This window comes from Neoarius graeffei, chromosome 24 (assembly GCF_027579695.1).
Source record: "Neoarius graeffei isolate fNeoGra1 chromosome 24, fNeoGra1.pri, whole genome shotgun sequence".
Classification (NCBI taxonomy): domain Eukaryota; kingdom Metazoa; phylum Chordata; class Actinopteri; order Siluriformes; family Ariidae; genus Neoarius; species Neoarius graeffei.
Window position 1 is genome coordinate 23,806,428 of NC_083592.1, and position 15,141 is coordinate 23,821,568.

Consider the following 15,141-nt stretch of genomic DNA (forward strand, 5'->3'; position numbering starts at 1 on the left):
TACTCCCTCTTGGTGGGATTTTTAAATATCCATGGGTCTATCAATTTATGTACATCCATAAATGCTTGCACTACTTTTACTGATTTAGTTGGTCTAGAGACTGAGTGAGGTGAACGATCCCAATCTGGGTCCATTACCAGATTGTAATCCCCAGATAACACAAGATGGTGAGTGTCTAGGTTAGGAATAGAGCTTAGCATCCTCTTAAAAAAACACTCATCATCACTGTTAGGGGCATAAATATTAACTAATATGACAGGGAGTTGAAATAGCTTTCCTACTACCATCTGGATCAGAAATAGTGTTAGTAACATTAAATTGAATATTTTTATGAATAAGGATGGCTGCTCCTCTACTTTTACTGTCAAATTTTGAATGAAACATCTGGCCAACCCAAACTTTATGAATCCTAAGATGATCTCTATTTGGAAGATGAGTTTCCTGTAGCATTGCTATGCCCACACCAAGATGTTGTAGATGTGAGAGAACCTTTTTCCTTTTTACCATATGATTGAGACCCTTAACATTCCAACTTATAATATTCACATCCCTGTTACCTGAGATTGAATTGGAAATACCATTAGGGCTAAACATTTGAAATATATCAATGTTGATCCATCTTGAATGATTTAAGATATTAATGGATGCACAAAAGAAATTAAAAACATACAGAAAACACGCATAGTAACAATGCGCATGTAGTGAACAAAACCCTAGTGCCATAAAATGGCAACCCCCCCTTAAACACTTGAATTTTCACAAACTCTCATTTGCATCCCTCCTGCTGTTTAACAAGCATTTAACATTGTGAACCTCGAACGCCGTCTGACATCTGTCAATGAAGCCTACTAAATCGCCATCGTACAAATCTAGTGATTACAGTGGAGAGGAGAAAGTCTTTGACCATATGCTCATAACATTAATGTCTTAATCAGTTGCATGAGGGCCGGTCGCAGTTCATGGAACATAATAACATAGAACGAAATATTTCCTTTCCCCCGGTCAAGCTAGGTAGGAGTAGCCTAGCGTATCAATCTTACATTTGACCCGTCACTTTAATTGTTCTCGGGAAGACCTGAAGCTGGGGATTGAGAAGACCCAGTGATGTTGTTACTGATGAAAGCAAGAGCCTCCCGGGGATCAGTGAACCTCATATTCTTATTGTTGTGGCTGAACTGCAGTGTGGCCGGGTAGTACATAGCGAACCTGATCTTGGCTGTGTGAAGCATCTGTTTGGATTCGGAGAAGGCGTCGCGTCGCTTGTTGACATCTGGGCTGAAGTCAGGGAAAATGTGGACTCTCGATCCATTGTAGGTAAGCGTACCTTTCTCCCGGGCAAGCCGCAGTATCCGCTCTTTGGTCTGGAAGTGATGTAGCTTTACAATGAATGGTCGTGGTCTGTCACCCTCCCCAGGCTTGGGGGCTAAGCTCCTGTGGGCTCTATCCAGGCACAATTGCGGTTGAAAATTGTCTTCTCCCAACAATTCCAGAAGAAGTTTAGTAATGAACTCTGTTGGCTTTGGTCCTTCCACATTTTCTTTAATCCCTACAATTCGAACGTTCTGTCTTCTTGTGTAATTTTCCAAGTACATTACCTTGTCTCTCAGCACACCGTTCTCTTTAGCTAGGGTGGCTTGTGCTAGCTTGACACAGTCCATTCTTTTATCAAGTTCATTCACTCCCTCCTCCACACTCGCGATTCTCTGGCCAAGTGCATTTAGCGTTGTTTGTAGAGAGGCAATGGATGCACGATTTTCCTCACGAAACGAGTCGACTGAAGCTTGTATTGCAGCAACTGCTTTTGTAAGCGTCACCATATTCTTAGTATTAGCATCCGCTTCAGAGTTAGCCATAGAGTTAGCAGTGTTTCTCGCCATCGATCGGCATTCTCTCAGCTCTTTAGAAGGCTTTGACATTGTAGAAATGCTATTGAACACTTTATACCCGAGGTGGCCGTATGACTAAATTATTGTAAGGTTCACAATATATGAATTTAATAAGATTTTGCAGGAGCTCCGGTAGACACGTCTACTCACAAGGCATGCTCAACAGCGCCCCCCATGTGGCAGAATGTTTGAGTGAATTTTGTGCATACTCGGCCCATGGGAGGAATTGTGCCCAATCCCCCTGGTTTCACATGCAAAATCTCATCTCATCTCATTATCTCTAGCCGCTTTATCCTGTTCTACAGGGTCGCAGGCAAGCTGGAGCCTATCCCAGCTGACTACAGGCGAAAGGTGGGGCACACCCTGGACAAGTCGCCAGGTCATCACAGGGCTGACACATAGACACAGACAACCATTCACACTCACATTCACACCTACGGTCAATTTAGAGTCACCAGTTAACCTAACCTGCATGTCTTTGGACTGTGGGGGAAACCGGAGCACCCAGAGGAAACCCACGCGGACACGGGGAGAACATGCAAACTCCACACAGAAAGGCCCTCGCTGGCCACGGGGCTCGAACCCGGACCTTCTTGCTGTGAGGCGACAGCACTAACCACTACACCACCGTGCCGCCCTCACATGCAAAATATGCACAGAAAACATCCCACCTCCTGATTGGTGCACTCTACCTGGCAGTTGGATTGAGGGTGGTAACCAGACATGAGGCTTACTGAAACTCCTAAGTCTTTCCATGAAACTGGGCCATAGTCTGGAAACAAATTGGGGACCCTGGTCACTCCCTATGTCCTTGGGGATACCAAAATAATGGAAGACATGGTTAAAGATTAGTTTGGAATGCAGTGGGTAGTCCTGATAATGGGGCAAGTGTGATTGCTTTATTGAATCAGTCTATGATTACCATAATGACTGTGTTACCTTGGGATTGTGGTAGGTCTGTGATGAAGTTGATGGCGATGTGTGACCAGGGTCTCTGAGGTACCGGGAGAGGACACAATTTCCCAGCAGGTGGAGCACGTGGTACTTTGGCTTGGGCACAGGCTAAGCATGAGGAGACAAAGTGACTGATATCTGAAATCATGTTCTCCCACCAGGACTTGTTCTTTATCAGTTGGTATGTGCAGTGACTGCTGGGATGACCAGTGGCAGGGGATGCATGCAGGGCCTTCCCTCTGCCGTCTCATTGTGGTATATCTTGTGCGGGGGCGGGACGACACCATGGTCATACTTGGGTGCCCAGGCAATCTGTATAATCAGTCAGTTAATCAAATTATTCCTATTCTTATCCCTATTCTTATTTTTCTTATTATTATCCTACATAAAGATAATAATACTCATTTCCTTTGAAACCCTCCTTCTCTGCGATCTAGCCTCCATCTCCCTGGTCCAACAGTAAGTCAATACTACTCCTTACACACACACACACACACACACACACACACACACAGACATCTCCATATACACATTATTCCTCACTGTTAATTTTGGTTTTTCACTCAATTTTAAATTCGGTGTTGTGTTTGAATTCTGTTTTTTGTGTAGTTGTATTGTGATTTTGTATAAAATGTACTGTATACAAATAAAAATTAAAAATAAAAAATAAAATCATAAATGGGTGTGCAGCACCCTCCAGCCAATGTCTCCATTCCTCCAGGGCCAGCTTGAAAGCAAAGAGTTCTCAACTGCCAATGTCATTAGTTCCTCTCAGTGGGTGTAAGCTTCTTTGAAAAGAAAGCTACTGGGTGCAGCTTGGGCCTCTCCCCGAATTGTTGTGAGAGCGCCCCCTCTTACTCCCGTTTCAGAGGAGTCTACCTCCACCACAAATGGTTTAGTAGGGTCTAGATGTAGTATGGGAGCAGAGGTGAAGGCTGCCTTGAGCTGGTTGAAGGCTTCTTCAGCTGCTGGGTTCCCATGGCCCATTCTTTAACAGTGAGGGTAGATGAGCAGTGATTGTGCTGAAGCCCCGAACGAAGTGCCGGTAAAAGTTCACAAAGCCCAGGAAACATTGCAACTCTTTCTTGGATGTAGAAGTGGGCAAAGATGTGAATGCGGAGACCTTAGACTGGTCCATGCTTACCACTTCAGAATTGATAATGTACCCAAGGAATGAGATCTGACAGATGTGAAATTCACATTTCTCTGCCTTGACATAGAGATGGTTTTCAAGTAAGCGGGAAAGTACAGATCTGACATGCTTGTGGTGACTGTCTTCATCTGAAGAGTAGATTAATATAAGCTATCACAAATTTCCCCAGCATATCCCTTAAGACATTATTGATCAGGCACTGGAAGACACCTGGTGCCGAAAAAAGGCCATAAGGCATCAGGTACTCAAAGTGGCCAGTGGTGGTGCTAAAGGCCATCTTCCACTCATCCCCTTCTCAAATTCTGACCAAGTTATAGGCACTGCATAGGTCCAATCTAAAAAAAAGATTCTGGCAGAACATAGTTGCTCTAAGGCAGAGGGCACTAGTGGAAGCAAGTAGGGGTATTTCACAGTGATTTGGTTCAGACCCCTATAGTCTATACATGGCCGAAGACTTCCTCCCTTATTTTTGACAAAGAAGCAGCCTACTGAAGCTGGTGAGGTGGATGGTCTGATGTACCCTTGGTTCAGGGTTTCTTGCACATATTCCTCCATAGCTGATTGTTCAGTTAGGGACAATGGATTGATATGATTGCATGGAGGAATAGTGCCTGGAAGGAGGTCAATGGCACAGTCATAGGGAGGGTGAGGGTGCAGGCCACATGCCTTACCTCTGCTGAATACTTCTTTCAAGTCCAGATAGCATGCAGGAGCATTGTCTAGAGAATCAGGCTGTGGGCTCTCCACAGAGGTGGACGAGACAATTAGTTTAGGATGATGAAGACAGTTTTGAAAACATGCCGGTGACCATTGAAGAATGTCTTTATTTTGCCAAGAGATTAACGGGTCATGGAGTTGAAGCCAGGGGTAACCTAGGATGTCATCATGATGAGCAGTTTGGGTGACAAATAAAGGAGTTCAGAATGGAGAGCTCCCGCCTGAATCTGTAGAGGGATTGTACGGGTAGAGATTAGTCCAATCCCCAATGGGGACCCCCTTCAGTGGTCCTTATGTTAAGTGGGCTTTGCAAGGTGTCTGTGGGGAGGATAAATCTCTGGATGATTGAACAGTCAATGAAGTTCCCCTCTGCCCCAGAGTCTATAAATGCAGAGAGAATATGGGTTGAGTCTGGCAGCTTCAAGAGTATAGGCAACTTGAAGGATTGTGCTTTATGACTAAATATGGAACTAACTGGGCTGGGTGGACTGTTACCTGGACGAGCCAGAGCACCCCGAGGCAGATGGACAGGATGTTTAGCAATGAGATGGCTGGACTCGCCACAGTAAAAGCACAAGCCCTCTCGCTATCTTCTCTCTCTTTGGTCATTTTAGCCGAGCATGAGAAACCTCCATAAGAGTGGGCATGCTAGTGGCAGGTGACAGTAGTGGTAGGTTGCAGAGAGAGTCTATTTATGATAAGGTGGTCCAGACAAATGGCCAAATCAATGAGTGAGTCAAGGGATAGATGTTTGTCGTGACAGGCCAATTCACTCAGCACCTCTGGACGTAACCCTTAGTGAAAAGTGGCTTTTAGTGCAGGCTCATTCCAACCACGACCAGCAGCCAACGTACAGAAGTCCAGGGTGTACTCTATGACTATTTCCCTGCTTGATTGACAAGAGACTCTCTTTGACCGCTATTCCTTTGGGTTTGTGATCAAAGACTCACTTAAACAGATCCAAGAAACAGCCGTAGGTTGTGGTGTGTTCACCGCCGTGCTCCCATACCACACTAGCCTACTGGAGAGCCTTGCCTGGGAGTAACATGAGAAATTTAGTGAGTTTCTGTTTGTCGGAGATTCCGGTGAGTGAGAAGAAATATACGGAACATTGGAGAAGAAATCCTTTACAGTTTGATGCTTCACCCGAGAACTTCTCTGGTAGCAGAATAAGCTGAATGGTGCTGGCAGAAAATGCGAGGTGCATTAGGAGGGCTACGGCATAACAGCAGCGAGTTGCACCATCCTAGTGTTGAGATTGTTGAGCATCTGCTGATGTTCACCTAATAAGCACCTCTGAGCATTGAGTGTGGTCTGCTTCGCCTCCTCTGCTGCATCCATTGGTGGTGAAGTATCCTGTCAGGGTGCAGACACAGGAGAGAGCATGTAGAAGCAAACTGCAGACTGAGCCAAAATGAAGAGCAGGAATCATAGTCAGAGTAACAGGCAGGGGTTGATCGATCAGCAAACAGGATAACACAAAGAAAACAATAGTGTAAGGTTGGGGACTGCACGTAGATAACGGTCTAAACACGGGAAGTCAGGCAGAAAGTAAACAGCTTGGTAAAGATAGGCATGGAAACACTAAATGATACTTCGCGACGTGAGTGTGTGAGAGCTGGGCTTAAGTAGGCGAGGTGATTGCTGAGGAACGAGAGACAGGTGCAATTAGTAATCAGGTGACAGAGGGCACTGTGACTCTTAGGTGTTGTAGTCCGGAGCAGCCATGTTTGGAGGCTGTTCCGAGCTTGTGTTTTCAATGCCATTACTGACATCAAATACATGTTGACCATTTGGAGATTTATTGCACATTCCAGTATGTCAGTAGCCAAAAAATGGATAAAGTGGTTAAAATGTATAGTTGATTGTAGGAGAAGACTAAGATTGAAACAAAGGATCAAGCACTGAGACATAATATGAGATCAAGGATAATGAAGCATGGATAATGAGAAGTGAAAGAGCAGCAGACTTTCCTACAAGAGACACCATGATGCCATTAAAGTGCCATTTTGTTCATGTGACCTTATACATTTAATAATAATTTTTTTTTTTAAGTGTAATATAAGACAGAAGAATGATTCATTGGTGGTTCTTCTGGGGGAGACAAGCCCTTATATATTTTGCTATCAGAAAGCTTTTACAAATAGAATACTTTTAGGAACTAACCAAACAACATTTGAAGGCTTTTTTGTTTGTATGTTTGTTTATTTGTTTGTTTGTTTTTTGGTATCCCATGTACCATCCCTCACGGCGGACCCTAAAAAAATGTAGAAAGAATTTCATATAGGGGCGGCACGGTGGTGTAGTGGTTAGCGCTGTCGCCTCACAGCAAGAAGGTCCTGGGTTCGAGCCCCGGGGCCGGCGAGGGCCTTTTTGTGTGGAGTTTGCATGTTCTCCCCGTGTCCGCGTGGGTTTCCTCCGGGTGCTCCGGTTTCCCCCACAGTCCAAAGACATGCAGGTTAGGTTAACTGGTGACTCTAAATTGACCGTAGGTGTGAATGTGAGTGTGAATGGTTGTCTGTGTCTATGTGTCAGCCCTGTGATGACCTGGCGATTTGTCCAGGGTGTACCCCGCCTTTCGCCCGTAGTCAGCTGGGATAGGCTCCAGCTTGCCTGCGACCCTGTAGAAGGATAAAGCGGCTAGAGATAATGAGATGAGATGAGAATTTCATATAAAAAAAATGTTGTGTGAAATATTGGCCTGGTGTGTGTGCTTTAAACATCATATCAGTGTCATTAGTTCTACTGCAAATGGTCCAACACCCAAATTAATATCTAGTCAGTGGTAGTCCTATAGAGGTTCTTTCCACTACAATGGCTGATGAGCTGGGGGGGCTGACAAATTGTGCACAGCAACAAATGGGCTACCATCAGTAATTGTACAATGTGGACATATATATTGTCAGTTAGAGCAGGTAAAGGTGGTGCACTTAATAAACAAGCAACTGTGTATGTAATTTTTAACATAATTATTAGTTAGTACTGTTGTAGTTTGATATTTGATTTCCCTGTGGCATGATTTGTGTCAGTTTGTCAGTTCACACGCAGCCATACTGATAAGGGGGATGAGGATAAGTAGGATGCTATTCTGAGAGGCACAGAATTGTTCACCGAGATAACAGCTCTGATAGGTTTATTTCAGCCCCTGTGAACAATGACCCTCTACATCAAGCCAGAGCAAGATGTATTGAATAATTTTAATAAAATCTCAGTAGGGGATGTTTTGTTTTGTCTGAATTACAAGGTGTACAATTTCTATTCTCAGGGTTGATAAACGTCATGAAAATCCAAGTGACGATCTCTTGATATAAACCTTATGCCATTCAATACAGACTTGCCTATTGATTCTTCAGACAGTGTGACTATGATCAGCAGTTCTTTTAGCAAAGCAAAAGTCTGCCATCTAATGGAACACATACCAAAACACAGAGAACCTTTAAGTTATGGAACTGCATAACTTTCATAAGCCTGGCACAAATCTGTGCACATTGGTAAAAATTATTGAGTAAATTAATGTAATTACATATTACAATCTAAAAATAACTTAACAGACTTAAACCAGAAACAGAGACAAAGGATCCTTTTAAGGAAATGCAATAAACCCCTTAAGTGTGCTTTATGTTGATACAGGAGATATACAGTGCCTTGAAAAAGTATTCATACTCCTTGAACTTTTTCACATTTTTCCACCTTACAACCACGAACTTAAAAGTTTTTTATTGAGATTTTATGTTATAGACCAACACAGAGTAGCACATAATTGTGACGTGAAACAAAAATGATACATGGTCTTCAAAATTTTAAACAAAAATCTGAAAAATGTGGTGTGCATTAGTATTCAGCCCCCTGTACTCTGATACCTCTAAATACAATCCAGTGCAATCAATTGTCTTCAGAAGTCATCTAATTAGTTAATAGAGTCCTACTGTGTGTAATTTACTCTCAGCATAAATACACATGTTCTGTGAAGGCCTCAGTGGTTTGTTAGAGAACACTGAAGAACAAACAGCATCATGAAGACCAAAGAACTCACCAGACAGGTCAGGGATAAAGTTCTGGAGAAGTTTAAAGCACGGTTAGGTTATAAAAAAATATCCCAAGCTCTGAACATCTCAAGAAGTACTGTTCAATCCATCATTCAAAAATGGAAAAAGTATGGCACAACTGCAAACCTACCAAGACATGGCCGTTCACCTAAACTGACAGAGCGAGCAAGGAGAGCACTGGTCAGAGAAGCAGCCAAGAGGCCCATGATCACTCGGGAGGAGCTGCAGAAATCCACAGCTCAGGTGGGAGAATCTGTGCACAGGACAACTATAAGTTGTACACTCCACAAGTCTGGCCTTTTTGGAAGAGTGGCAAGAAGAAAGCCATTGTTGAAAGACAGGCATAAGAAGTCCCGTTTGCAGTTTGCCAGAAGCCATGTAGGGGACACAGCAAACATGTGGAAGAAGATGCTTTGGTCAGATGAGACCAAAGTTTAACTTTTTGGCCTAAATGCAAAGCGCTGTGTGGCAGAAAACTAACACTCCTCATCACCCTGCACACACCATCCCCACTGTGAAACATGGTGGTGGCAGCATCATGTTATGGGGATGCTTTTCTTCAGCAGGGACAGGGAAGCTGGTCAGAGTTGATGGGAAGATGGATGGAGCTAAATACAGAGCAATCCTGGAAGAAAACCTGTTGGAGGCTGCAAAAGACTTGAGATTTGTTTTGTTCTTCATTTTGAAATAAAAGAACGTTGTTTAGCATTTTGTATTTTATTAAACACGGAACATATTTACATGCGTCTTCACTGAATCATGTCTGTGCTAAATCTCCTCTGTGTACAATGTTAACCATTCACTAATAAGGAACGCTACTGACACCTTGTGGTAGGAGGTAGAATTACACATATCATGACATTCCCCTTTCTTTAAAGAAGATACTCACCAAATTAAATGCATTACAGGTGTCAGGGTTTTTTTTAACCATTTACCTTAGATAACTTTTCATTTAACTTGCATAACTCACTTCTCAGTACTCAGCTACTGTAAATCACAATGGCAAATTACTGTGACTAACTTGAGCATTAATGTAACCATAACACACAACATATAACAAAGCTCATCTCATCTCATCTCATTATCTCTAGCCGCTTTATCCTTCTACAGGGTCGCAGGCAAGCTGGAGCCTATCCCAGCTGACTACGGGCGAAAGGCAGGGTACACCCTGGACAAGTCGCCAGGTCATCACAGGGCTGACACATAGACACAGACAACCATTCACACTCACATTCACACCTACGGTCAATTTAGAGTCACCAGTTAACCTAACCTGCATGTCTTTGGACTGTGGGGGAAACCGGAGCACCCGGAGGAAACCCACGCGGACACGGGGAGAACATGCAAACTCCGCACAGAAAGGCCCTTACTGGCCACGGGGCTCAAACCTGGACCTTCTTGCTGTGAGGCGACAGTGCTAACCACTACACCACTGTGCCTCCCTATAACAAAGCTTATTAACTCTTTTTTTTTTTTTTTTACAGGTCAAGTCTCTCAGGTTTCTTGATTGTTCTTGTGGATCTTCTTGTCGTAGTTTCACCTGGAATAAATGCACTGGTTAGATTTTCAGTGTGTGTGTCTGTGTTGCAGTGTGTAGTATGTGTAGAGTTGGACTCAGACTCAGCTTGTGCTTGACTGAGCTCTTGGTCTGGAACAGTCTCTGGTGTCGCTGGTGTCTTCAGGAGACTGTGCCGATTTTGTCTGATGATCTGTCCTTCTGCCGTTCTCACGGTGTAGGATTGTGGAGCGACCTCTTGAAGAACAGTGGCTTTCGTCGTCCATCCTTCAGGATTTTCAATCCTGACTGCGTCATCCCTGGACAGTGGTGGAAGCTGCTTTGCTGTTCTGTCATAGAAAGTCTTTTGTTTCATTTTCTGATGTTTCAACTTTTGTTCCAGCTTAAGGTGTTTCTTTTGCTTTGAACAGGTTGGAAGTGTTGTTCGGAGCTTTCTTTTCATCAGCAGCTCAGCAGGTGACAGCCCGCACTCCAGAGGTGATGCTCTGTAGCTCAGTAGAGCCAGGTAAGGATTGGAGTCACTACCTGAAGCCTTTTGCCATTAGACTGTGCATACAGAGGGCTAGATGTGACATGCTTGAAATCATAGACTTTTGCGAAGTCTTGCCACTCTTTGCTACTGAAGCATGGTCCATTGTCACTCATTACTGTATGTGGAATGCCATGTCTGGCGAAGGTGGATTTGGCATGTGTAATGACACAGTTAGACGATGTACTTGAGAGTAATGCCATCTCGGGGTAATTTGAGAAATAGTCAATGACTACTAAGTAGTCCTTTCCTTTCAGGTGGAACAAGTCCATTCCCACTTTGTGCTACGGTGCTGTTGGCACATCAGTTACAGTCATTGGTTCTTTTGTTTGTTTGTTTCTATATTTCTGGCATGTCTCGCATCTGCTTATCATGTTGTCAATGTCTTTGTTAAGTCCAGGCCAGAACACCGTCTCTCTCGCCCTTCTTTTACATTTTTCGACACCTAGGTGTCCTTCATGAATTCTCTGCAGTAGCTCTTGTCTGAGCGTACTTGGAATGACTATTCTGTTTTGCTTTAACAAAAGTCCATGAACTACACTCAGCTCACCTCTGACGTGGTAGAACTGTGGACATGATCCTGCAGCCCATCCATTCCGCATGTTCTCCATCACGCGCTGTAGTTCTGGATCTCTCGCTGTCTCATCGATGATCTGCCTGGTCTTGGTGTTGGACACAGGAAGCGTTGCAGACACCGTGTTGACGTGCACCTGGACATCCTCTTCGGTCATACTTGCACAACCCTTTACAGGTGCTCTTGACAATGCATCAGCGAGAATGAGGCGTTTGCCAAGTGTGTAGATGAGTTCAATGTCATACCTCTGCATCTTCATCATCATGCGCTGTATCCTTGGTGACATTTCATTTAAGTTCTTCTTCATGATTGCTACGAGTGGATGATGGTCAGTCTCTACAGTGAAGGTGGGTAGGCCATATATGTAGCTGTGAAACTTCTCAAGGCCAAACACTAATCCAAGACACTCTCTCAATTTGTGCGTATTTGCACTCAGTCTCTGTCATAGACCTGGATGCATATGCTACAGGTTTCCAGTGCTCACCTTCAGCTTGTAGTAGTACTGCACTGACTCCATCTTTCGAAGCATCTGTAGACATCTTGATTCTCTTGGTTGGGTCAAAGAATGTCAGCACAGGTGTGGCAGTGAGTGCATCTTTGAGCTTTTGCCACTCGCGCTCATGGTTGACTGTCCAGTCGAAGTTGTTGTCTTTGTGGAGGAGTTCACGCAGGTAAGTTGTCTTTGCTGAGAGGTTGGGTATGAATTTCCTGATGAAGTTTACCATTCCCATGATGCATAGGACGCCTGCTTTGTCTGTGGGTTTTGACATGTTCAGTATGGCGTTGATCTTTTCTTCATCCGGCTGTATGCCCTGAGCTGAGAGCTTGTCTCCCAGGAACACGATCTCTTGAGCAGCGAACTGGCATTTGTTTTTGTTGAGCTTTAATCCATTCTTCTGTATTCGCTCCAGGACATTGGTCAGTCTCTGATTGTGCTGCTGGATTGTGGACCCCCATATGATTATGTCATCCACATAGGCTCTTACTCCATCCAGGCCTTCGATTATGTGTTCCATTGCCCTATGAAAGATCTCAGAGGCGGATATAATTCCAAAGGGCAGCCTCTGAAAGCAATATCGTCCAAAGGGTGTATTGAACGTACACAGCTTGGTACTGCTCTCATCCAGCCTAAGTTGCCAAAAACCTTGTGACGCATCAAGTTTGGAGAAGTATCTGGCGCCTGCCATCTCGCTGGTGATCTCCTCTCGCTTGGGTATTTGATAGTGTTCACGCTTGATATTTTCATTGAGGTCTTTCGGATCCATGCATATCCTCAACTCTTCACTCTTTTTCTTCACACAGACCATGGAATTGACCCACTCTGTTGGCTCTTCTATTTTCTTTATCACACCAAGCGCTGTCATCCGCTCCAGTTCTTTTTTTCAAACTGTCCCTGAGTGCCAGTGGAACTCTTCTTGCGGCATGTACAACTGGCTGTGCGTTGTCTTTCAGCTGAATTTTGTATGTGAATGGCAGCACACCAAAACCTCTGAAGACGTCGGAGAAGTTCTGCACAATCGCGTCAGCAGAGTCAGGTACGTCAGTTATGCTGGTGTTGATCCGATACACTCTTTTCACAAGCTCCAGACTTTCGCAGGCTTTGTCCCCCAGCAGTGAATCAAGTCCTTCAGGAACAACTGAGAAGAGCAGGTGATGCACTTGATCCTTGACTGTGACTTTCAGCTTGCATGTGCCTAAGCACTCGATGCTCTGTCCACTGTAGTCTTTCAGTGCGAATGCTACCAGAACATCTTCAATATGCCTTGGTCTACATCTCCCTGACCTGCCTTCATTGATGACTAAGGGAATATCTTTTGTGAGAATGGTGTTCTTCCTTCTAGATTAGTTCCAGAGACTTATGCCGCTTTTCCACTACAAATGCGGCTGAGTCGGGCTGAGCCGTGCTGTGCTGAGTCGAGCTGAGCGGGGCTGTTGGAGTTGCATTTCGACTACAACCACGCTGAACCGTGCTGGCTGGAAGTGGGTGGACACATTGGGTGGAGTTAGCGAAAGTGGGTGGACGTCAGGTGATGTCGTTAAGCAGCGCAAACAGTGACATCAGTGAGCTTTTAAGCGGTAGTCTCACGACCCGAATAGTAAACAATAAACATGGAGGACATGGAGTCGTTAGTGTTGCTGGTCTTGGTGCTGTGGCTTGTAGTCACCGACAACGCGGACAGATACTGGCAAGAGCGTATAGATGAGGCGAGGCGGATAAGGCTTCATAATTCTCGTAATTCGTAATTCTCCTTCTTCCGGGTTTACGGTGTTTACAGATCCCAGCGTGTTCGCGGGGCGTGTGTGGGCATGTGAGGACACTCCTCCTCACCAATCAGTGCACAGGGGAGTGTCTGCTCACGCCCCCAACCTCACTCGGCTCGCTTTGGCTCGCTTCAGCCCCACTCCAAAACGGTGCGAGTTTTAGGGGCTAAGCAGGGCTGAAACGAGCTGAGTCGTGCTGGTTTTTGGTAGTCGAAACACGAGCCGTGTCAGGCTGAAGTGAGCTGAAGCGAGCTGAAGTGAGCTGAAAAAGGGTAGTGGAAAAGGGCCATTAGAGAATATAGCTTCTACAAGTCTCTGGAACTAATCTTGAAGAATGAACACCATTCTCACAAACGATATTTCCTTATTTGGTGTTTTGATGATGTTCACCATCATGCTCCACAGGCTGCTCAATTAACACTTAACTGTTGGCTGTGACAAGGGAACTCGAAGAGGGAGGGGCAGGGGCTTGTGCAGTCTCACATAATTAGTACTTAAATGCAGATGTCAGACATTATAGCATGCTTTTAATGAGAATTGATGTCATGGGCCAAATTTAAAAACTAAAATATAAAATTAGAAAAATAAATTTGAAGTATGTCTTGCAAAAAGGGCACCTTATCTAGTCAGAGGCTAAAAGGTCAGTTTATTGAGCACCACCTGGAGTCTCTCTGTGCACTTGCCTGATAGCCAGGGGTGGGTTTCCCAAAAGCCTCTTAACACTAAGAGCATTTTAACTAGGAAAGAGAGTGTTAATTGTGCTGCTCGCTGTACCATTTAATGATCTTTATGCTACAATGCTTTTGGAAAACTCTGCACAGCCTGGTTCAAGCTGACAGAAAGGCTGTTACCTGTTACCTATCTCCTGCGCGCCCTGTGGCACATAAGGCCTCCACAGAGTTCCTCCACTCTTTCTTGTTGCCAGTGCTCCTACGAACATGATCCCATGACCTCCATCCTGCTGTTTTCATCTCCTTCTCTACGGTGCGCCTCCATGTTGTTTTAGGGCGCCCTCGTTTTCGTCTCCCTTCTGGTGCCCATGTTAGTGCTGTGTTGTTGTTATTTCCGCGATCTTATCTTAGAAAGTGGCCAATCATCATCCATTTGCGCCGTTTCACCTCTATGCTCATAGGCTTCATGGTTGTTCTTTGTAGTAGCTCATCTGTGCTCACATGATCTTCCCAACGGATCCTTAGTATTTGCCGGAGACATTTGTTCTGGAACGTGTCTATGATCTTGTTATCCCCTTTATTCATTTTCCATGTCTCGCATCCATATAGAAGGACTGGTACGATCATTGTCTTGAAAAGTTTAAACTTTGTTCTTCTTGATATGTGGCTTGACTTCCAGATCTTTTTTAATCTTACAAATGAGCCTCTCGCCTTCGATACTCTATTCTTTAGATCTTTCATTCCTCCTCCTTCCTTGCATACTATTGCTCCTAGGTAGTTGAACTGTTCCACATTCTCAATATCATGCCCTGCAACAGCTATCTTTTCTTGGT